The following is a 22597-nucleotide window of genomic DNA, read 5'->3' on the forward strand; positions in this document are numbered from 1 at the left end:
CAAAAAAACGAACAAACAAATCCAAAACTAGGCAGAAGACCTAAAGAGACATTTCTCCAAAGAAGACATACAGATGCCCAACAAACACATGAAAGGATGCTTACCATCACTAATCATTAGAGAAATGCAAATTAAAACTACCATGAGGTATCTCCTCACACCAGTCAGAATGGCCATCATCAAAAAATCTACAAACAATAAATGCTGGAGAGGGTGTGGAGAAAAGGGAACCTTGTTGCACTATTTGTGGGAAGGTAAATTGATACAGCCACTATGGAGAACAGTATGGATGTTCCTTAAAAAACTAAAAATAGAACTACCATATGACCAGCAATCCCACTACTGGGCATATACCCTGAGAAAACCATAATTCAAAAAGAAATATGTACCACAATGTTAATTGCAGCACTACTTACAATATCCAGGTCATGGAAGCAATCTAAATACTTATCAACAAACAAATGGATAAAGAAGGTGTGGTACATATTTACAATGGAATATTACTCAGCCATAAAAAGAAATGAAATTCGGTCATTTGTTGAGACGTGGACGGATGTAGAGACTGTCATAAAGAGTGAAGTAAGTCAGGAAGAGAAAAACAAGTACCATATGCTAACACATATATATGGAAACTAAAAACAAAAAAAAAGGTTCTGAAGAACCTAGGGGTAGGAGAGGAATAAAGACTCAGACGTAGAGAATGGACTTGAGGACACAGGGATGGGGAAGGGTAAGATGGGACGAAGTGAGAGAGTGGCATTGACATATATATACTACCAAATGTAAAATAGATAGCTAGTGGGAAGCAGCCACATAGCACAGGGAGATCATCTCTGGGCTTCGTGACCCCCTAGAGGGGTGGGATAGGGAGGGTAGGAGGGAGATGCAAGAGGGAAGGGATATGGGGATATATGTATACGTATAGCTAATTCACTTTTTTATACAGCAGAAACTAACACAACATTGTAAAGCAATGTTATTATACTTTATTATACTCCAATAAAGATGTTAAAAAAAAAAAACCAAAACCTTCCCTGAAATCCATCAGGGAGTTTGGGTCTTTAGAACATGAGCTTCCCATTCTCCTTGCTTGGCCCTGCAATAAACACTGTACTTTCCCTCACCAAAATCTGTTGCAGTAGATTGGCTTTGCTGCTCATCAGATGAGGAGACCCAAGTTTGGTTTGGTAACAGTCTGAGGATCTAACGTATAACATACTGACTATAGTTGATAACACTGTACTATATAATTGAGATTTGCTGAGAGAGTAGAACTTAAATGTTCTCACCAAAGAAAAAAAAAAGGTAAATTAAAAAAAATTTCCACATCCTGCAATATGGATGAATTTTACATTGAAGAAAAGAAGTCAGCACAACAGAATTCATATTGGGTTATTCTATTTATATGAAGTTCACAAACAGGCAGGACAATACTACAACGTGTGAAAATTCATGCATGGGTGGCAAACTCTACAGAAAAGCATGAATGTAGTGACAATAAAAGTCATGATAGTTTTTAACTTTGGAACAGAGAGGAGTAGTAAGGAAGAGGGAGCACAGGGGGAGATTACAGAGTTTAGCAATTTTGTATTTCTTGATTTAAGTGGTGGTACTTAAGGTTGGTTTGAGATTAAATGCACCTCTACTTCAAGGTTTGTTCATTTTTATTTATCTATGTTACGTTTTACAAGAAAAATTTAATTTTTTTAATTGAAGCATATTTACTTACAATATAATACTAGTTTCAGGTGTATTACATAATGATTCAATATTTTTCTAGATTATACATCACACAAAATTATTATATTATTGACTATATTCCCTGTGTTGTACATTATGTTTCTGTGATTTATTTTCTAGTACAAGTAGTTTGCACAAAAAAAGTTTAAAGAAAGCTATATGTCTAGGAAAATAAACGAAAGTTTCTCCTAACCTAAAGAAGTGAAAGTTCCTCTTTACATAACAGCCTTCCCACGTCCAACTCCTGGGAACATGTGTTGGGTACCTCTTTCATTATGCATATACCGTATGCATATCTCTGTATATCACACATTTTTAATTTTTAAAATAAATTTTACTATTCATATTTTTTAAAAATTATATAACTAATAGAGTACCCGGATTTAAATCAATCAGCTTGAGTCCTGAGCTTGTACAAAATTTCAACCACTATGATATACTGCTACTTTTTTTTTCTCTGTTTCTTCTTTGACCTATAGACCTCTTAATTTCCAAAGGTATGGTCTCTTTCTAGTGATCTTGCTTTTCCAAACTTTACTGAGGAATAATTGACAAAAATAGTCATGTATATTTAAAGTGTATGACGTGATGATTTTATATATATAAATATTTTATTTTATAAATATAATGAAATAATTACCAAGATCAAGATAATTAACACATACATCACCTCACATAGTTAACTCTGTGTGTGTGGTGAGGATGCTTAAGATCTATTCTCAGCAACTTTAGGTATACAATAACTTATTATTAGCTGTAGTTGCCATGCTGTACATTAGATACTCAGAACTTGTTCTTCTATAACTGAAAGTTTGTGCCCTTTGACCTATATCTCCCCATTTCCCCCCTCCCCTCAAACCCTGGCAACCACCATTCTATTTTCTGTTTCTATGAAATTGGCTTTTTGTTTTTTTAAGATTCCACATATAAGTGATACCATATCTATTGCTGCTTCTTAAATAGCTTCAAGGATGTAAATCATAGCACTGCTTTAGAATCACAGAGCTGGGAAACAAATTTGAAGTCCAAATGTGAGACAATGTTGAATTAGTTGCAGTCACACTGTGTGATAGAATACCATGCATGAGCAGGCACACAAAAAATGATTGCAATACATAGAATGAGAATAAGTTAAAAAAATCTTGTCCCATTTTTCAAAAAAGTATATGCATAAACAACAATCTAGAAAGCTTACGCTTGGGTAGTAGGTCTTGCATGAGTTTTTCTTCTAAGTGTCTACATGTATGTTTTGACTTTCTATAATAACATGAATTAATCGTTTTCTTTTTAAAGAACTTTACTGATATACAATTGGTAGGCAATAAACTGCACATATTTAAAATGTACAGTTTGACAAGTTTTGGCATATGTGTACAACTGGAAAGCATCACCATCATCAAGATAATGAACATATTCATCACAGTTTAACCATTCATTTTTTGATAGACATTAAGGTTGTTTCAAATTTGAGGCTATTCAAAATAAACCTTCCATTAACATTCATGTACAAGTCTTTTCATGAACATATGCTTTCTTTTCTTTTTGATAAATACCTAGGAATGGAATGACTGGGTCATATGGCAGCCGTTTCTTCAACTTTTTGAGAAACTGCCAAACTATTTTCAAAGTTGTTGTATCATTGTACATTCCCAGCAGCCCATATGAGTTTCATTTCCTCCACATCTTCCCCCAACACATAACATGGTCAGTCTTTTAAATTTTAGCCATTCTAACAGGTATAATGTGGTATCGCACTGTGGGTATTTTTAATTTTTTAATTTAATTTAATTAATTCATTTATACAGCAGGTTCTTACTAGTTATCCATTTTATACATATTACTGTATATATGTCAACACCAATCTCCAAATTCATCCCACCACCACCACCCTGCCCCACTTTCCTGCCTTTGTGTCCATACTTTTGTTCTCTACATCGGTGTCTCAATTTCTGCTCAGGAAACTGGTTAATCTGTACCATTATTCTAGGTTCCACATATATGAGTTAATATGATATTTGTTTTTCCCTTTCTGACTTACTTCACTCTGTATGACAGTCTCCAGATTCATCCACATCTCTACAAATGACACAATTTCGTTTTTTTTATGGCTGAGTAATATTCCATTCTATACATGTACCACATCTTCTTTATCCATTTGTCTGTCGATGGGCATTTAGGTTGATTCCATGAAATGGCTATTGTAAATAGTGTTGCAATGAACATTGGGGTGCATATGTCTTTTTGAATTATGGTTTTCTCTGGGTATATGCCCAGCAGTGGGATTGCTGGGTCATATGGTAAATCTATTTTTAGTTTTCTAAGGAACCTCCATACTGTCCTCCATAGTAGCTGTATCAATTTACATTCCCACCAACAGTGCAAGAGGGTTCCCTTTACTCCACACCCTCTCCAGCATTTGTTGTTTGTAGATTTTCTGATGATGCTCATTTTAACTGGTGTGAGGTGATACCTCATTGTAGTTTTGATTTGCATTCCTCTAATAATTAGTGATGCTGAGCAGCTTTTCATGTGCTTCTTGGCCATCTGTATGTCTTCTTTGGAGAAATGTCTATTTAGGTCTTCTGTCCATTTTTGGATTGCGTTGTTTGTTTTTTAATATTAAGCTGCATGAGCTGTTTATATATTTTGGAGATTGATCCTTTGTCTGTTGATTTGTTTGCAAATATTTTATCCCATTCTGAGGGTTGTCTTTTCATCTTGTTTGTAGCTTCCTTGGCTATGCAAAAGCTCTTAAGTTTCATTAGGTCCCATTTGTTTATTTTTGGTTTTATTTCCATTACTCTAGGAAGTGGATCAAAAAAGATCTTGCTGTGATTTATGGCAAAGATTTTTCTTCCTATGTTTTCCTCTAAGAGTTTTATAGTGTCCAGTCTTACATTTAGGTCTCTAATCCATTTTGAGTTAATTTTTGTGTATGGTGTTAGGGAGTGTCCTAATTTCATTCTTCTACATGTAGCTGTCCAGTTTTCCCAACACCACTTGTTGAAGAGACTGTCTTTTCTCCATTGTATATCATTGCCTCCTTTGTCATAGATTAGTTGACCATAGGTACGTGGGTTCACCTCTGGGCTTTCTATCTTGTTTCATTGATCTATATTTCTATTTTTGTGCCAGTACCATACTGTCTTGATTACTGTAGCTTTGTAGTATAGTCTGAAGTCAGGGAGTCTGATTCCTCCAGCTCCGTTTTTTTTCCTCAAGACTGCTTTGGCTATTCGGGGTCTTTTGTGTCTCCATACAAATTTTAAGATTTTTTGTTCTAGTCCATAAAAAATGCCATTGGTAATTTGATAGGGATTGCACTGAATCTGTAGATTGCTTTGGGTAGTATAGTCATTTTCACAATATTGATTCTTCCAATCCAAGAACATGGTATATCTCTCCATCTGTTTGTAGCATCTTTAATTTCTTTCATCAGTGTCCTTTAGTTTTTTGTATACAGGTCTTTTGTCTCCATAGGTAGGTTTATTCCTAGGTATTTTATTCTTTTGTTGCAATGGTAAATGGGAGTGTTTCCTTAATTGTGTATAGGAATGCCAGAGATTTCTGTGCATTAATTTTGTATCCTGCTACTTTACCAAATTCATCGATTAGCTCTAGTAGTTTTTTGGTGGCATCTTTAGGATTCTCTATGTATAGTACCATGTCATCTGCAAACAGTGACAGTTTTACTTCTTTTCCAATTTGTATTCCTTTTATTTCTTTTTCTTCTCTGATTGCCATGTCTAGCACTTCCAAAACTATGTTGAATAATAGTGGTGAGAGTGGGCAACCTTGTCTTGTTCCTGATCTTAGAGGAAATGCTTTCAGTTTTTCACCATTGAGGACGATGTTGGCTGTGGGTTTGTCATATATGGCCTTTATTATATTGAGGAAAGTTCCCTCTATGCCTACTTTCTGCAGGGTTTTTATCATAAATTGGTGTTGAATTTTGTCAAAAGCTTTTTCTGCATCTATTGAGATGATCATATGGTTTTTATTCTTCAATTTGTTAATATGGTGTATCACCTTGATTGATCTGCATATATTGAAGAATCTTTGCATCTCTGGGATAAATCCCACTTCATCATGATGTATGATCCTTTTAATGTGTAGTTGGATTCTGTTTGCTAGTATTTTGTTGAGGATTTTTGTATCTATATTCATCAGTGATATTGGTCTGTAATTTTCTTTTTTTGTAGTATCTTCGTCTGGTTTTGGTATGAGGGTGATGGTGGCCTCATACAATGAGTTTGGGAGTGTTCTTTCCTCTGCAATTATTTGGAAGAGTTTGAGAAGAATGGGTGTTAGCTCTTCTCTAAAGGTTTGATAGAATTCACCTGTGAAGCCATCTGGTCCTGGACTTTTGTTTGTTGGAAGATTTTTAATCACAGTTGTAATTTCATTACTTGTGATTGGTCTGTTCATATTTTCTATTTCTTCCTGGTTCAGTCTTGGAAGGTTATACCTTTCTAAGAATTTGTCCATTTCTTCCAGGTTGTCGGTTTTATTGGCATCAAGTTGCTTGTAGTGGTCTCTTCGGATGCTTTGTATTCCTGTGGTGTCTGTTGTAACCTCTCCTTTTTCATTTCTAATTTTTTTGATTTGAGTCCTCTCCCTCTTTTTCTTGATGAATCTGGTTAATGGTTTATGAATTTGTTTTGTCTTCTCACAGAACCAGGTTTTAGTTTTATTGATCTTTGCTCTTGTTTTCTTTGTTTCCACTTCATTTATTTCTGCTCTGATCTTTATGATTTCTTTCCTTCTGCTAACTTTGGGTTTTGTTTGCTCTTCTTTCTCTAATTCTTTTAGGTGTAAGGTTAGATTGTTTATTTGAGATTTTTCTTGTTTCTTGAGGTAGGCTTGTATTGCTATAAACTTCCCTCTTAGAACTGCTTTTGCCACATCCCATTGGTTTTGGATCGTCGTGTTTTGATTGTCATTTGTCTCTAGGTAGTTTTTGATTTCCTCTTTGATTTCTTCAGTGACCTCTTGGTTATTTAGTAACGTGTTGTTTAGCCTCCATGTGTTTGTGTTGTTTACGTTTTTTCCCCTGTAATTGATTTCTAATCTTATAGCACTGTGGTCAGAAATGATCTTGTATGATTTCAATTTTCTTATATTTACTGAGGCTTGATTTGTGACCCAAGATGTGATCTATCCTGGAGAATGTTCCGTGTGCACTTCAGAAGAACATGTAATCTGCTGTTTTTGGATGGAATGTCCTGTAAATATCAATTAAATCTGTCTGGTCTATTGTGTCATTTAAAGCTTCTGTTTCCTTATTAATTTTCTGTTTGGATGACCTGTCCATCGGTGTAAGTGAGGTGTTAAAGTCCCCCACTATTATTGTGCAACTGTTGATTTCCTCTTTTATAGCTGTTAGCAGTTGCCTTATGTGTTGAGGTGTTCCTATGTTGGGTGCATATATATTTATAATTGTTATATCTTCTTCTTGGATTGATCCCCTGATCATTATGTAGTGTCCTTCTTTGTCTCTTGAATAGTCTTTATTTCAAAATCTATTTTTTTATGATGTGAAAATTGCTACTCCAACTTTATTTTGATTTCCATTTGCATGGAATATCTTTTTCCATGCCCTCACTTTCAGTCTCAGTGTGTCCCTAGGTCTGAAGTGGGTCTCTTGTAGACAGCATATATACAGATCTTGTTTTTGTATCCATTCTGTGAGCCTGTGTCTTTTGGTTGGAGCATTTAATCCATTCACATTTAAGGTAATTATTGATATGTATGTTCCTATGACCATTTTCTTTATTGCTTTGGGTTTGTTTTTGTAGGTCCTTTTCTTCTCTTGTGTTTCCCACTTAGAGAAGTTCCTTTAGCGTTCGTTGTACAGCTGGTTTGGTGGTGCTGAATTCTCTTATCTTTTGCTTCTCTGTAAAGCTTTTGATTCCTCCATCGAATCTGAATGAGATCCTTGCTGGCTAGAGTAATCTTGGTTGTAGGTTCTTCCCTTTCATCACTTTAAATATGTCATGCCACTCCTTTCTGGCCTGTAAAGTTTCTGCTGAGAAATCAGCTGTTAACCTTATGGGAGTTCCCTTGTACGTTATTTGTTGTTTTTCCCTTGCTGCTTTCGATAATTTTTCTTTGCCTTTAATTTTTGCCGATTTGATTACTATGTGTCTCAGCATGTTTCTCCTTGGGTTTATCCTGCCTGGGACTCTCTGCACTTCCTGGACTTGGGTGGCTATTTCCTTTTCCATGTTAGGGAAATTTTCAACTATAATCTCTGCAAATATTTTCTCAGGTCCTTTCTCTGTCTCTTCTCCTCTGGGACTGCTATAATGCAAATGTTGTTGTGTTTAATGTTGTCCCAGAGGTCTCTTAGGCTCTCTTCATTTCTTTTCATTCTTTTTTCTTTATTCTGTCTCACAGCAGTGAATTCCACCATTCTGTCTTCCAGGTCACTTATCCGTTCTTCTGCCTCAGTTATTCTGCTGTTGATTCCTTCTAGTGTAGTTTTCATTTCAGTTATTTTATTGTTCATCTCTGTTTGTTTGCTCTTTAATTCTTCTAGGTCTTTGTTAAACATTTGTTGCATCTTCTCTATCTTTGCCTCCATTCTTTTCCCGAGATCCTGGATCATTGTCATTCTGAATTCTTTTTCTGGAAGGTTGCCTATCTCCACTTCATTCAGTTGTTTTTCTGCAGTTTTATCTGGTTCCTTCATCTGGTACATAGTCCTCTGCCTTTTCATCTTGTCTATCTTTCTGTGAATGTGGTTTTTGTTCCACAGGCTGCAGGATTGTAGTTCTTCCTGCTTCTGCTGTCTGCCCTCTGGTGGATGAGAATATCTAAGAGGCTTGTGCAAGTTTCCTGATGGGAGGGACCTGTGGTGGGTAGAGCTGGCTGTTTCTCTGGTGGGCAGATCTCAGTGAAACTTTAATCTGCTTGTCTGCTGATGGGTTGGGCTGAGTTCCTTCCTGTTGGTTGTTTGGCCTGAGGCGACCCAACACTGGGGCCTACCCGGGTTCTTTGCTGTGGCTAATGGTGGACTCCGGGAGGGCTCACGCCAAGGAGTACTTCCCAGAACTTCTGCTGCCAATGTCCTTGTCCTCACAGTGAGACACAGCCACCCCCCGCCTCTGCAGAAGATCCTCCAACACTAGCAGGTAGGTCTGGTTCAGTCTCCTATGGGGTCACTGCTCCTTCCCGTGGGTCCCAATGCACACACTACTTTGTGTGTGCCCTCTAAGGGTAGAGTCTCTGTGTCCCCCAGTCCTGTTGAAGTCCTGCAATCACATCCCGCTAGCCTTCAAAGTTGGATTCTCTAGGAATTCCTCCTCCCATTGCTGGACCCCCAAGTTGAGAATCTTGATGTGGGGCTCAGGACCTTCATTCCAGTGGGTGGATTTCTGTGGTATAAGTGTTCTCCTCTTTGTGAGTCACCCACCCAGCAGTTGTGGGATTTTATTTTATTGTGATTGCACCCCTCCTACCATCTCACTGTGGCTTCTCCTTTGTCTTTGGATGTGGGGTATCTTTTTTGGTGAGTTTCAGTTTCCTCCTGTTGATGATTGTTCAGCAGTTAGTTGTGATTCCGGTGCTCTCGCAAGAGGGAGTGAGCGCACGTCCTTCTAGTTCGCCATCTTGAACCAATCTCAACATGAATAAATCTTATGTTTCATAGTGCCACACTGAGCTCACATAGTAGATCCTGAAACAAGAGCTTGCACACAGTGATGCTGTCTTGGTCAGCGATCCTATAGGGAGCAGGAGTGGGAATGTGCCAGAGTGAAACCGGATGGAAGGAAAGTGAAATCAAGGGTGTGATGTGGTATAAAGCTGACCACCACTGTGGGAAACTGAGGTGTTCTCTCTAGAACTCTCTCTAAAGAGTCAGATGGAATGGACCTCCCCGTTGTCTGCCTGAGGGACATAAGACAGGAGGACTTCTCTGTTGTCCCTTCCCCACTGGTCAAGGGTGTTAAGCCCCTCCTGTTTCCAGGTTGACACATTTGACAGAAAAGCTAAGAAGGTTGCTGCAGGTGACCCACTGCAGAGCAGAGACACCTCTGGACAGAAAGCCAGAGCTATGAAGGGCAGCTAAAGTGAGGTGCCAGAGTGTAACTGAGGAAAACGAGATGAAACGAGAGAATGAGCCTTAGGGCATGAGAGGTACACCATATGTATAGCTTTGTGAAGGTTTAGGGATTGAAATGCCTTGCTCTTCCAGTCATGACTCTCTTCTTAATTAGAATGTGATGAGACGCACGTCTTATCTTGTTTTTCTTTTAGAGTAAGAGCCTCATTGTAGAAGAAAAAGTCAAGTGGGATCCTCTGAAACTACCCACCTCCCCATCCAGCCAAGACAGTAAATAAAAAAACCAAGTCACATCTCAGAGGAGCATGGAAGAGATTAGAGCCATCCTCAAAGCTTTAAGGATGCAGGGGTGGTAGCTCCCATTTACTTATTCTGGCATCTATGGAAACCAGATGGTGGATGATCATGCATTACTCAACGGTAACAAAGGAGGAGCCCCAATTGCAGCTGCTGGGCTGGATGTGGGACCTTTACTGAAGAAGATTAACAGAGCCTCAAGTATGTAGTGTTCATTTGATCTGGTGAGCATATTATTTTCCATATCATTCAGAAAGAAGGACCGAAAGCAGTTTTAATTGGCATGGAATGACAACAGTATATATTCACAGGATTGCCCAGGCAGTATGTTAATTCTCCCATTTTCTCTTGTAAGGATCCATACTATTTGGACGTTTCACAAAAATTACATTGGTCTATCATTTTGAGGAAACATGTTGATGAGCAAAATGTGCCATGTACCCCTGATGCCTTGATGAGACATACAGAATTCCAGAGGGTGACAAGCCAACCCTCGAAAGATCCAGAGGCCTGCCAGATTAGCATAGGTCATGCAGGGCTATCCCCTCCCAAGTACAAGGTAGGTTACTGCATCTTTCACTTCCAATCTATAAAAAAGAAGGACACCACTTGTCAGGCCTCTTTTTTTTTTTAAATTTATTTTTTTATTCTGGCTGCTCCGGGTCTTAGTTGTGGCATGTGGGATATTTTAGTTACAGCATGCATGTGGGATCTAGTTCCCCAACCAGGGATTGAACCTGGGCCCCTGCATTGGGAGTGCAGAGTCTCACCCACTGGACCACCAGGGAAGTCCCTTGTCAGGCCTGTTTATCATTTGCTTGCAGGCTATTCCACACTGAGATACACTCCTTCAGTCCATTTATAGGAAGGTTGCTAGCTTTGAAGTGGAGCCCAGAGCAAGAGAAGGCTTTGTAGCAGGTCCAGTAATAAAAGCAAGCTTGCGGCTTGGGTCATATACCCTGCAGATCCCATGGTAGCAGGAGTACCAGTGGAAGAAAAGATGCCGTGTGAGTTCTTTGGCAAGTCCCAGTAGGAGGATCGCAACGCAGACCTCTAGGGTTCTCAAATGATGCCATGCCATTTGCTGCAGAGAACTATGCCTCATTCAAAATGCAGCTCCTGGCAGACTACCAGGCCCTGATATATAGTCTGAGTACCTCACCATGGGACATCGTGTAACCCTGTGTCCAGAATTGGTCATCATGAGCTGGATGCTCTCAGATCCCCAAGTTCTAAGTTAGGCGGACCCAGCAGCAATGTGCTATTGAAAGAGATAAGTGGTACCCTGGAGGCAGTGCCTTGAATAGGCACAGAGGCCCAAATAAACTGCATGGGAAATGACCCCAACCCCTGGGATCACCCTGCCGTTGCCCTGACTGACATCTCTTCCTCAGTTCATGCCTATGGCCTCACGGTGGTTTCCCAACGACCAGCCAGCAGAGGAAGAAAAACCCAAGCTTGGTTCACAGACGGATGAGCTGGGTGAAGTTAGTTCGGGTTGATAACGGACTGATAATTCCCATTCAGGGGTGGCCTTGAACGACAGAGGTGCAGGTAAATCCTCTCAAAGGTCAGGCCACTTAAAAAAAATAATGAAATTGTCTTTGTATACATTCACATGTTAACTTTTAAATGTATATTACCTCTACCCACAAGCTTTATATAGTGCTTAAAAATAATATTTGTATTAAGTGTTTGCTTAAATGTCCTGGGTTTAAATTACACCATCAGTAATGAAAATTATTTCACTACTACCATTAACATTGTTAGTAAGAGAGAATCAAAGGGAAAGACTTCCAAGACCATATGGAGAACATGCATGGGAAGTTAATAGGCTCTTGAGAATTTTGTTATGTTGCCTCCACGGTGGGAGATTTGGTAAGCCTTAGCGAAAGAACAAGAAGGCAAATCGAAGTAGCAGGCCAGCAGGCTTTCAGAACCAGATAAATGTGGCTCTGAGTCAAGGCTCTGCCACTTACTAAGTGTATGACTTTGGGAAAGCTATTTAATTTCTCGTAACCTCAGTGTCGTTCTGTGTGAAACAAGGTTGATGATACTTTAACTAGCTTCTTGAGAGGCCTGCCAAGTACAGTTGTGCAGCCTGTGAACTGCACAAACATACCTAGTGGAGGAGGTGAGAAGGGGCTGACATCCCACTTGGGCTCAGATCCCTGGGTAGCATCTACCATGCTGCAGTACCTATTTCTAATTTGCACAAGGCCCCCTATAGGCTACTTCAGGCCTGCCTGTTGTCAGGATTTAAATGAGATCACATATGTAAGGCACCTAGTAAGTAGTAATAAATGGTAGCTGCTACTGTATTCTGTTGACTCCAAGTCCAGTTATTGAAAGCCTAAGTTAAAAATAGAAGTCGGAACCCAAGCCCTGCATAATACAAATGGTCACACAGGAAGGGCATGTCTCTGACGGAATTGGGCTTCCCCCAATGGACTCTAAAGACCACAAGGCTGGGACCTGCCTCACTCACCTCTGGATGCTCCTGGCACCACTTAATAAATATTTGCTGAATGATTGGTTGAACGAATGAATGGATGGAAGGATAATTTTACTTTTTATGAAACAAAGTAACAGCATCTTTGAAAATATTTGCCTGGAGTTGTTCTTGAGTATCTTCCCATACCTTGATTTCAGTTTGCCAGTTCCCAGAGTTTCCTGTAGTTTTGAGGCCACTTATAGAATAAATCTAGGTCAATGTTCAGAATAGGTTGCTTCAACTGTCTTAAATTTAGTGACAGAATCCTCCAATAGTGCAACCAAGCAATAACAATCCCACAGTTTCTCCAAGCTTGGCTCTTTGTCATGTTTACCATGTGATCAAACTATGTCTTTTGGCCCCTTTAGGCTACACTGATCAAACTTAAGTCTGATTTATTTAGAGTTATTTTTGTTGTCACTTTTAGACTTTTAGACTACGTAGAAAGAATCTGGTTCCTTACGTTAAGCTTCCTGAACCATGTGGCTGGTGGGGTGACTACTACAAGAGGGAGAAATTGTCTTTGGAGACAAGTTTCTGTGGTAGAACTTTCTCTGGTTCTACCACAGACTCCTCCCCTTCTCAGCTGTGCAGTGGAGAATGAGACCTCCCTGGGGCACTGTTAGCAGCATGGTGAGCTCCAGAACAATCCTCTTGGGTGATAAGGGTTGCTGTGAGATATTATGGAAACTAAGTCTTTCCAAAGGAATAAAACTTGCACTGGAATCCAGCAAAATAATGTTTTAAGTTCAGCAAATTTAGTTTTCCTGTAGTTACCTCTGATTTAGCATAAGTGGTCTGAACTAGCTCTAAAATATGATACGATGTGATGATGAAATGCGATAAGCCTTACTCCCGTGGGTCGTCTGTTCCGTTCGCGCTCCCTCCCTTTTGTTCCATTGTCTGGTTACATTCCTCTCTTCCTCTTACCTCACCACTGGCAGGGCTTATTAACTGGGTCAGAATTAAATTTTACACGTTGCACCAACAGTTTTAAACATTAATGAGAACTCCAGGCCCCGTAACCGTAACAGTGAAAAGGAGCTGCACAAACCTCCCCAAAAGGACAGCCTCAGTGAGGATCGGAAGGGCCTTTGTTCATCTTCAGAACAACTAATCTCCCTTGCTAAATTCGCCTTCCATGCAATTCCAGAGACTTCTGAATAGTTCTGTTCTTGGAGCATTTCCTTACTTGCTCCTAATATGTTTCATTGTCACAGTAAGCCAGATCTTTTGCTGGTTTTAGTTGCCTGTTTAGAAGTTACTTTTAGGATAGTCTGCTTTTAAATTAATCTTTATAGTCACTAAGTTTGATGGTAAACTAGCAGTATTATGTTGTCATTTCTTTATGAGAACAGGATTTCCCAAATTTAATTATATTAAAGCCAAGATAAGAAGTTTTGGGGCATTTAAGAGAGCCTATATCTGTAAATGCAGTTTAAAAATCTTTTCTCATTAAGTAAATTATATTAATTCAATTTACTTCACAGCAAAATGATGAAAGGAAGAGGAAATAATTACGTTCTGCATAATAATTATGTTTTGGAAAGTCGCGTTATAAAATCACAAAAGATTTGAAGAGAGGGCGATACAGATTTCTTCAGATAAGGTTTTCCATTTTTGGTCTTAATAAAATAATTGATGCCTGGCCTTCTGTTCCTGATCTAAGAAGTTCTAGGTTCCCTTAATTTCAAAATGATTACGCAAGACCCTCTCCATTCCCAGAACCTTCTCATGCTCACCAAATTCTCTTTCTCGGATACTCCCGTGCTGTCCCATTAACATCTCAAATCCCATTTCTCAGATACCCCAGGAAAACAACAACAGAGAGAAGCCTTGTAAGGGAATGGCTAAGAGCGTGGACCCTTATGCTAGACTAGCTCTACCACTTACTACCTGTATAACATTGGGCAAGTTGGCTAAGCTCTCTGTGCTTCATTTTCCCATCTGTAAAATGGGGATAGTAACAGTATGTACCTCGTAGAGTTATTAGGAGGATTAAGTGATTTAATCTTTCTAAAGTACTTAGAATAGTAGGAGTAGGTACTATATGAGTGTTGTTAAATAAAATTTTATCTAATAAAGTTTAATCCTGATTTTTACTTTTTCTCTCCAAAATCAGAAGGATTTTTATCCCATAAATCCAGTAGAAGAAATTGTTAGTAATTTTTAATGCCTTTTATATAAATAACGTATCTAATAAATATCTTTATCACAGATTATAAACAAACTAGATGTCCAACAATATACAAATTGCTAAAACTTCAGATATTTAAGTGACATAATCTATTTTCAATATGTTTAAGTGAAAAAAAGTAGGTTACATAAAAATAATATGTATTATGATCCCACTTTTTAATTGGAACAATATGTATCATATACAAAGGCCAAAAAGAGTCTGAACAGATAGACAACAAAATGTTTGTAATGGTTATTTTTTGGTGATGAAATGATGGATGGTTTTTTATTTTCTTCTTTTTGAAAATCTGGATCATCTAAATTATCTCCAAGAATCTTAATTACTTATTAATAAAGGGAAACTAAAAATTAATAATAAAAATATAATTTATGATTGTGGAAATTTATTTTCTCTCCATGGGAATCTCTAAGGAAAGTGGAGAAATACATTAAATTCCTCTAATTTAATTCAATCACAGCTTCCATAAACTGGACAATTTATTTATTTATTTATTTATTTATTTTATTTTTTGGCAGCACAACACGGCTTGCAGGATCTTAGTTCCCTGACCAGGGGTCAAACCCTGGCCCCAGCAGTGAAAGCACTGAGTCCTAACCACTGGCCCGCCAGGGAATTCCCATAAACCTCAAATTTAGTAAGATTTTTTTTTATCCCATTGTTTTTAGATATGCTAAGACACTAAAAGGTATTTTAAACAATCTTGCATTTATTAGTGTGGATCTTTTAATCATTTGTTCTCACTTTTATCTTACTTTAGTTGTGGATAATTAATGTTTAATGTTGGTTTATTTTGTGTAAGCAAACCTTTAAAACAACTTATTACACTAAATTTGAGAACTGAAGTAGATATTCTGTGAATACAATAATTTTAGTTGTTTCTTGAGTTTATCAAATAACAGAAATAAAAAGTTTCTAGCATTACTTATGAGTCAAGATAGATGACTACTTAACTGGATACATTTTCCAAGAATCAGAGAGAAAAATTAAATATACCATCTTATGGAACAGAATAGGGAGCCCAGAAATAAACCCACATACCTACAGTCAATTAATCTTTGACAAAGGAGGAAAGAATATACAAAGGGAAAAAGACAGTCTCTTCAACAAGTGGTGCTGGGAAGGTTGGACAGCCACATGTAAATCAATTGATGTTAGAACACACCTCACACCACACACAAAAATAAAAATGGCTTAAAGACTTAAACATAAGACATGACACCATAAAACTCTTAGAAGAGATCATAGGCAAAACATTCTCTGATATAAATTGTACCAATGTTTTCTTAGGTCAGTATTCCAAGGCAATAGAAATAAAAACAAAAATAAACATTTGGGACCTAATCAAACTTACAAGCTTTTGCACAGCAAAGAAAACCATAAACAAAATGAAAAGACAACTTACAGAACGGGAGAAAATATTTGCAAATGATGAGACTGATAAGGGCTTAATTCCCAAAATATACAAACAGCTCATACAACTCAACAACAACAAAAAACAAACAACCCAATCAAAAAATGAGCAGAAGATCTAAATAGACATTTCTCCAAAGAAGAAATACAGATGGCTGATAGACACATGAAAAGATGCTCAAACGTTGCTAATTATTAGAGAAATGCAAATCAAAACTACAGTGAGGTAACACCGCACACTGGTTAGAATGGCCATCATTAAAAAGTCTACAAATAACAAATGCTGGAGAGGGTGTGGAGAAAAGGAAACCCTCCTACACTGTTGGTAGGAATGTAAGTTGGCGCAGCAACTATACAAAACAATATGGAGGTAACTCAGAAAACTAAAAATAGAATTACCATACGATCCAGCAATCCCACTTCTGGGCATATATCCAGATGAAACTATAATTCAAAAAGATACATGCACCCCTATGTTCATAGCAGCACTATTCACAATAGCCAAGACATAGAAACAACCTATATGTCCATCAACAGATGAATGGATAAAGAGGATGTGGTACATATATACAATGGAATACTACTCAGCCATAAAAAAGAATGAAATAATGCCATTTGCAGAAACATGCATGCAACTAAAGATTATCATACTAAGTGAAGTAAGTCAGAAAGAGAAGGACAAATACCATATGATATCACTTATATGTGGAATCTAAAATATGATACAAATGAACCTATCTAAGAAACAGAAACAGAATCACAGACATAGGGACCTCTCTGGTGGTCCAGTGGTTAAGATTCCACCTTTCCACTCCAGGGGGCACAGGATCGATCCCTGGTTTGGGAAGTTCTGCATGCCACACAGCATGGCAAAAAAAAACTTTAGAAAGAATCACAGACATAGAGAACAGACTGGTGGTTGCCAAGGGGGAGGGGGTTGGAGGGAGGGCTGGAGTGAGAGGTTGAGGTTAACAGCTGTAAGCTATTGTATATAGAATGGATAAACAACAAGGTCCTACCATACAGCACAGGGATCTATATTCAATATCCTGTGATAAACCATAACGGAAAAGAATATTCAAAAAAGAATGTACACATATATATGTATAACTGAATCACTTTGCTGTACAGCATAAATTAACACAACATTGTAAATCAACTATACTTCAATTTTTAAAATGTGTAAATGTACCATCTTAGCATTAGGGAGATTGTACTGCAACACTTCTGATTTTGCCCTTCTTGAAGTGTGACCTTGTTTCTCCTCAAGCTCAGTTGTAATTTTTTCCCACTCATCTGTGACCCTTGTATTTCTTCCTTTAATCAACTTTTAAAGTGTTCAACAGATTCTTAAGTAAAATCCTTGCAAAAATGCCAACTACAGCTCTTTTTTCTTCTTTAAAAAATAAAAATAAAAAACTACAAAGGGAATTACCTTTCTCTCTCATACTAAGAACCATAAACCTAAAAGCCACAGTGAATCAGTATGTTGGAGAACTGATAAATCAATACATTTAAATTTGAGGGAAGTCAGTTGATCTTTGTTCTCCCACAAAACTGAGAAACCGATTTGTCTCTCATTAAATCAACTGTTAACCCACTAATTCACACACTTCTTTCATCCGCTAGAAATATTTATTTCAATCTTGCTAATTCCATGCAACCATCCTCTCTAGCTATTTTACTTCTTTTGTCTCTAAGAGGAATTCCCCACTGGATTGTTGAAAACTTTCCACCTTTGTTTCCCTTGAATGTGTTCTCAGATTTAGGGAAAAAAAAGTTCTGAAAAGAAGATGACCCTGATTTTTTAGAGTGAATAAAAATTTTCTTCACCCACAGTGGAAATCTTACAGTATTTTTCCCCAGAGCTATAAGATGGTGGAAAAGGAGTATTTTTTTTTCTTATTTAGAAGTATTGAATAAAAGGTGTCAAAAATCTTACTTAGAAAATCTACCAACCAAGATTCAGTAGAAAATCCCAGAAAACTACAAAGAGGTTTAAAAAAAAAATTAAGGGAAAGCCTCTTTTCTTGTAGTCTAACTTCTCTATTTACTTAAAGTTTGAATGAGTCTTTCTATTCCAGATCTTACAGTATAAAGACAGTTTATTAACCAGTGACACTAGGTTAGGAAAATATTTTACTCAAGAAAACAGATAGCCTTTATATGCCATATAAAAAGAGAATGCTGTTTTAGAAAAACACTCAAATATAGCTCAGAGCAGAAAGTATTAAACTATATGTATATAGTTTAATACTATATATATATAAAGTATTAAAATCTATATAAGGAATTTATCAGATTTTCTGGAAAGCTGAGAGTTTTTCATATTTTTTTCTGATATGCTGTTTCCCTTAAATGTATTGGCTCTTCATCTCCTGCTGTTACATCTACAAGAAGCATCTTAAAGATATTCTTTTACAGTGTCTAAACACTTAACTCTAAAATTTTCTACTGCCACCTCCTCCCTGCTACTCCCAGGAATACATTCTAATTACTTACATTTAATGTTTTTCCTTCATCCATTTATGTATTTATTCAACAAGTATTAATTGAGCCCTTACTATGTGTCAGTCCCTGGGTTAGGCTCTGGGAATGTCATGGTGAGCACAGATAGACAGAGTCCCTGCTCTTATAGAGCTGAACATCTAATGGGGCATTCAGATAGTAATCAAGTAATCACACTAATGGAGGGATAATTATGAAATAAGGTTCACTTTCTGAAAAATAAAGAACACAGTCTTAGAACCCAAACAGCAGGAACCTCACCAAGACTAGAGGGACAGCCAGGTTTCTCACAGGAAACAAACCAAAACAACATCAAGACCAAACTTGACTGGATCTACAACACAAGATTTAATTTATTTTCATAATGGCATTGCTGTAAGCCAAGCAAACGGCCTATTTATTAATTCTAAAGGTAAGTAGAAGAAAATTTAATCTTGACCCTTTCCCCACCAAAAGTATTCCTTCTCATCTGAGAGGAAATATTTACCATCACTCACCTAAGCGATACATTTTACACGGTGCCCCCCGCCCTGGCTATTCCCATAAATTATCTAAGTGAGAAAAAAAGAGTTTTAAAACATCTCCAGCAATTTTTCATCATTTTGCTTCTCTGTCAAATGAATTACCCTCTTGAAATATTTTCTGTATATTAAAAAAAGATGCTTCATGGGTTCTTATTTGCAAACCTATTCCATAGATATTGCTTTAGTAGATTCAAAATGTATTCTTTTTTGCCCCCTTTGGAAATCTGTGACTCTAGATCAAATTACTCCTCACTTAGGTTTCATTGAATGGAGTATATTAGATAATTTTTATTTCCAATCATTGCTTTATTATGCATTTTGAATCATTGTAAAGAAGATATTTCTTACATCAAAATTTTCCTAAAACTCCAAATATATTTGGTTACTTTTCATTTGGTTGTTCTTTTCTTTCTTTTTTTCTTTTTTAAGTAAAGGTTTGTCTTCATTTCTGTTATCTTACTCTAATTATCCCTTATCCTTATTTTAAATTCTGCTGGGTTTTTCCTTTATCTCATAGATTTTATCTTTTTGCTATCAGCACAGCATTTCAGTCCACAGAAATCACTAGGAATCCTAATTTCATAATCTCTCATTTTAGCTAAACCTCCTACTTTTTGTGATCAACACATTTGAAAATAATTTCTTCTAAGCCTTCATTTAAAGCATTTATTTAAAATGTCAAACCATTTATAGGATATCGTAAGGATGGCTAAAAGAGAAAGGACAAGAACCAAGTAGCTCACTACACAACTCCAGTGAAAAGACAAATAAGAAAGAGAGAAAAATAAGAAGAAGTCCTATGGATGCAGTAATGACTTGCTCTGGGTGCACAGCTGGAACTCCAGCTTAAAAGAAGGCAAGGGAAAATGGAAAATAGATAGCTAGTGGGAAGCAGCTGCATAGCACGGGGAGATCAGCTAGGTGTTTTGTGACCACCTAGAGGGGTGGGATAGGGAGGGTGGGAGGGAGGCGCAAGAGGGAGGGGATATGGGGATATATGTATATGTATAGCTGATTCACTGTGGTATACAGCAGAAACTAACACAATATTGTAAGGCAATTATACTCCAATAAAGAAGTTTAAAAAAAAAACTTGTACTGTCAACCAAAAGCAGTACCCACGGTGAAAAAAGATGTGAGAACGGGGAACTGAATTCAAACAAATCTGCACAAATCTTTGATATTATCCCAGGGAGAGCTATGTATCTGTATGACTGCAAAAAGTTGCATGTTGATGCCGTTTAAGTATGCCTGGAACGTTACAATAAAAATACATGCTTTTCTGTTTCTGTTTCATAGATTCATTTGTGTCATATTTTAGATTCCACATATAAGTGATATCATATGATATTTGTCTTTCTCTTTCTGACTTACTTCACTTAGTATGATAATCTCTAGTTGCATCCATGTTGCTGCAAATGGCATTATTTTGTTCTTTTTCGTGACCAACTAGTATTCCATTGTATGTATGTACCACACAGAATAACGCACATAGAGAACAGACTGGTGCCAAGAGGAAGGGGATTGGGGGAGGGATGGAGTGGGGTGTTGGGGTTAGTAGATGTAAGCTTTCATATACAGAATGGATAAACAACAAGGTGCTACTGTATAGCGCAGGGAACTATATTCAATATCCTAGGATAAACCATAGTGGAAAAGAAGATTTTTAAAAAGAATGTATATATATGTATAACTGAATCACTTTGCTGTACAGCAGAAATTAACACAACATTGTAAATCAACTATACTTCAATTTAAAAATTAGTTTGGCAAAAACAAAACAAAACAAACAAAAGAGATACATGCTTTTCACAGCCAATTAGAAGATGGAAGGAAGATTTGACCGCTGTTGCTTGAATCAGCAACGTGTGTACTAGTCGACATGGCACCTGTATGCAAATTAGAAAAAGATGACTCTTCCCCAGGCTGACATAGCTTCACACAAGCGCTTGTCAAGAACAGCACGGGTTGGACTTCTGCCCTCACTCACGCCCTCGGCAAGGAGTCCCGTGTGCTGACCACACATCTCGGCTTTGCTAGTGGTCTCCTTGTTAGGCTCTGACAATAGGGGGCGCTAGAGGGAGCCCGAAGGGCTGGAGGAGGAACAAGGGACTTGCTCCTGCCTGTGACCCTCCTGGTGGCTGTGTTCTTGCCAGTGGTATTCCATTACCACTTCTTCCCCGTAGCAGCAGTTAAATCCCGTGTGCAGTTCTCCCAGCACTTGCAGGACTAGTTGTCTCGTGCCCCCTCAAGGACACCTGGCACCAGACCCTTCCTCAGAGGTGGGTCCCAGCTCAGTGAGGCACCTCCTCCAAACGCAGAGACACCAGCGCCCCCTGAGCAGCACCCGCTTCCTCAGAAGTCTGAGTTTCAGCTCCACAGGGCCCCTCCTCTAAGTTTCTACATTTTAATAATAATTCTTACCTCTTGACATTGTTTCCTCAATCCTGAAGGTAATTAACCATTTCCTGTAGTTGCTACCTCAACAATACATTCGATTTCTCTTTATACCTTTATGGTTACCAAGTTAACAGTCGTATACCTAACTGACAGTTCATTATGTTAAATTCTCTTTGTCAAATAACTGTGTAGTTTCTGTCTCTTGACTAGACCCCGACGGGTACAAAGAGGAAGATGAAGTAGAACAATAAAGGGTACAATCTACATACATGGTATTTTTCAGACATTACTTGAACTGCCCTAACAGACAGACTATGCAAAAAGGGGAAACTTTCCATCAGCCTCTTGAGCTGGGGATTATTGCCAAAATCAAAAAACTAGCTGGCTTAGTTGGCAAGCTCCCCTTAAGGAATCCTGGTTGGAGAGCGATAACCCAACCTACATCTTTCCAAAGGGGTTGTATTAATCACAAACAGGTTATTCTACAATAACAAGCAACTCTCCAGTTAGCAATGACTTAGAACATTTACCTATCTTAGAGGTTTCCTGGTAGCCGAGGATCTGCTGCAGCTCTGTTCCATGGCTCTGCTCCAAATATCTTCTTCATTTGGAGGCCTGGGCCAAAGGTGGGATGCCCCTCTCCTTGTCTCCTGGCAGAGGGAAGAGGGTAAGAGTGGAACCAGACAGTGGCTGCTGGGAGGAGGCATAAATCACCTCCACTTGTGTCTAAAAGCAAAGTCAAGTGGTCAAACCCATTATCAATGGGGCAGTTTGGATAAAGGGTGAACAAAATTTTTTCCCCGCTGTGTAAGAATTCAACCTTTAACCTCACTAACTCTATTCCCCTGGAACCAGATGAGAGTAATATGTTAACAGTGTTCCTCAACAGCTTTGCTTATAATAAAAATGATCTCGGATTGGAAGTTGCATCTGTACTGGGAGGAACTCTAAATGCA

The 22597-nt window shown here is 37.9% G+C and overlaps 1 protein-coding gene across 1 annotated transcript in view; it reads right to left on the reverse strand.

Moving 5' to 3' along the window:
• The window catches only part of STK38L (serine/threonine kinase 38 like), a 174571-nt gene extending 152303 nt beyond the window's left edge, over window positions 1–22268 (reverse strand). The window contains exon 1 of the mRNA XM_060305823.2: window positions 22172–22268. The gene's annotated coding sequence lies outside the window, so the exon portion shown is untranslated. The remainder of the gene's footprint in view (window positions 1–22171) is intronic.
• Window positions 22269–22597: the final 329 nt, after the last annotated feature.

This window comes from Globicephala melas, chromosome 10 (assembly GCF_963455315.2).
Source record: "Globicephala melas chromosome 10, mGloMel1.2, whole genome shotgun sequence".
NCBI lineage: Eukaryota > Metazoa > Chordata > Mammalia > Artiodactyla > Delphinidae > Globicephala > Globicephala melas.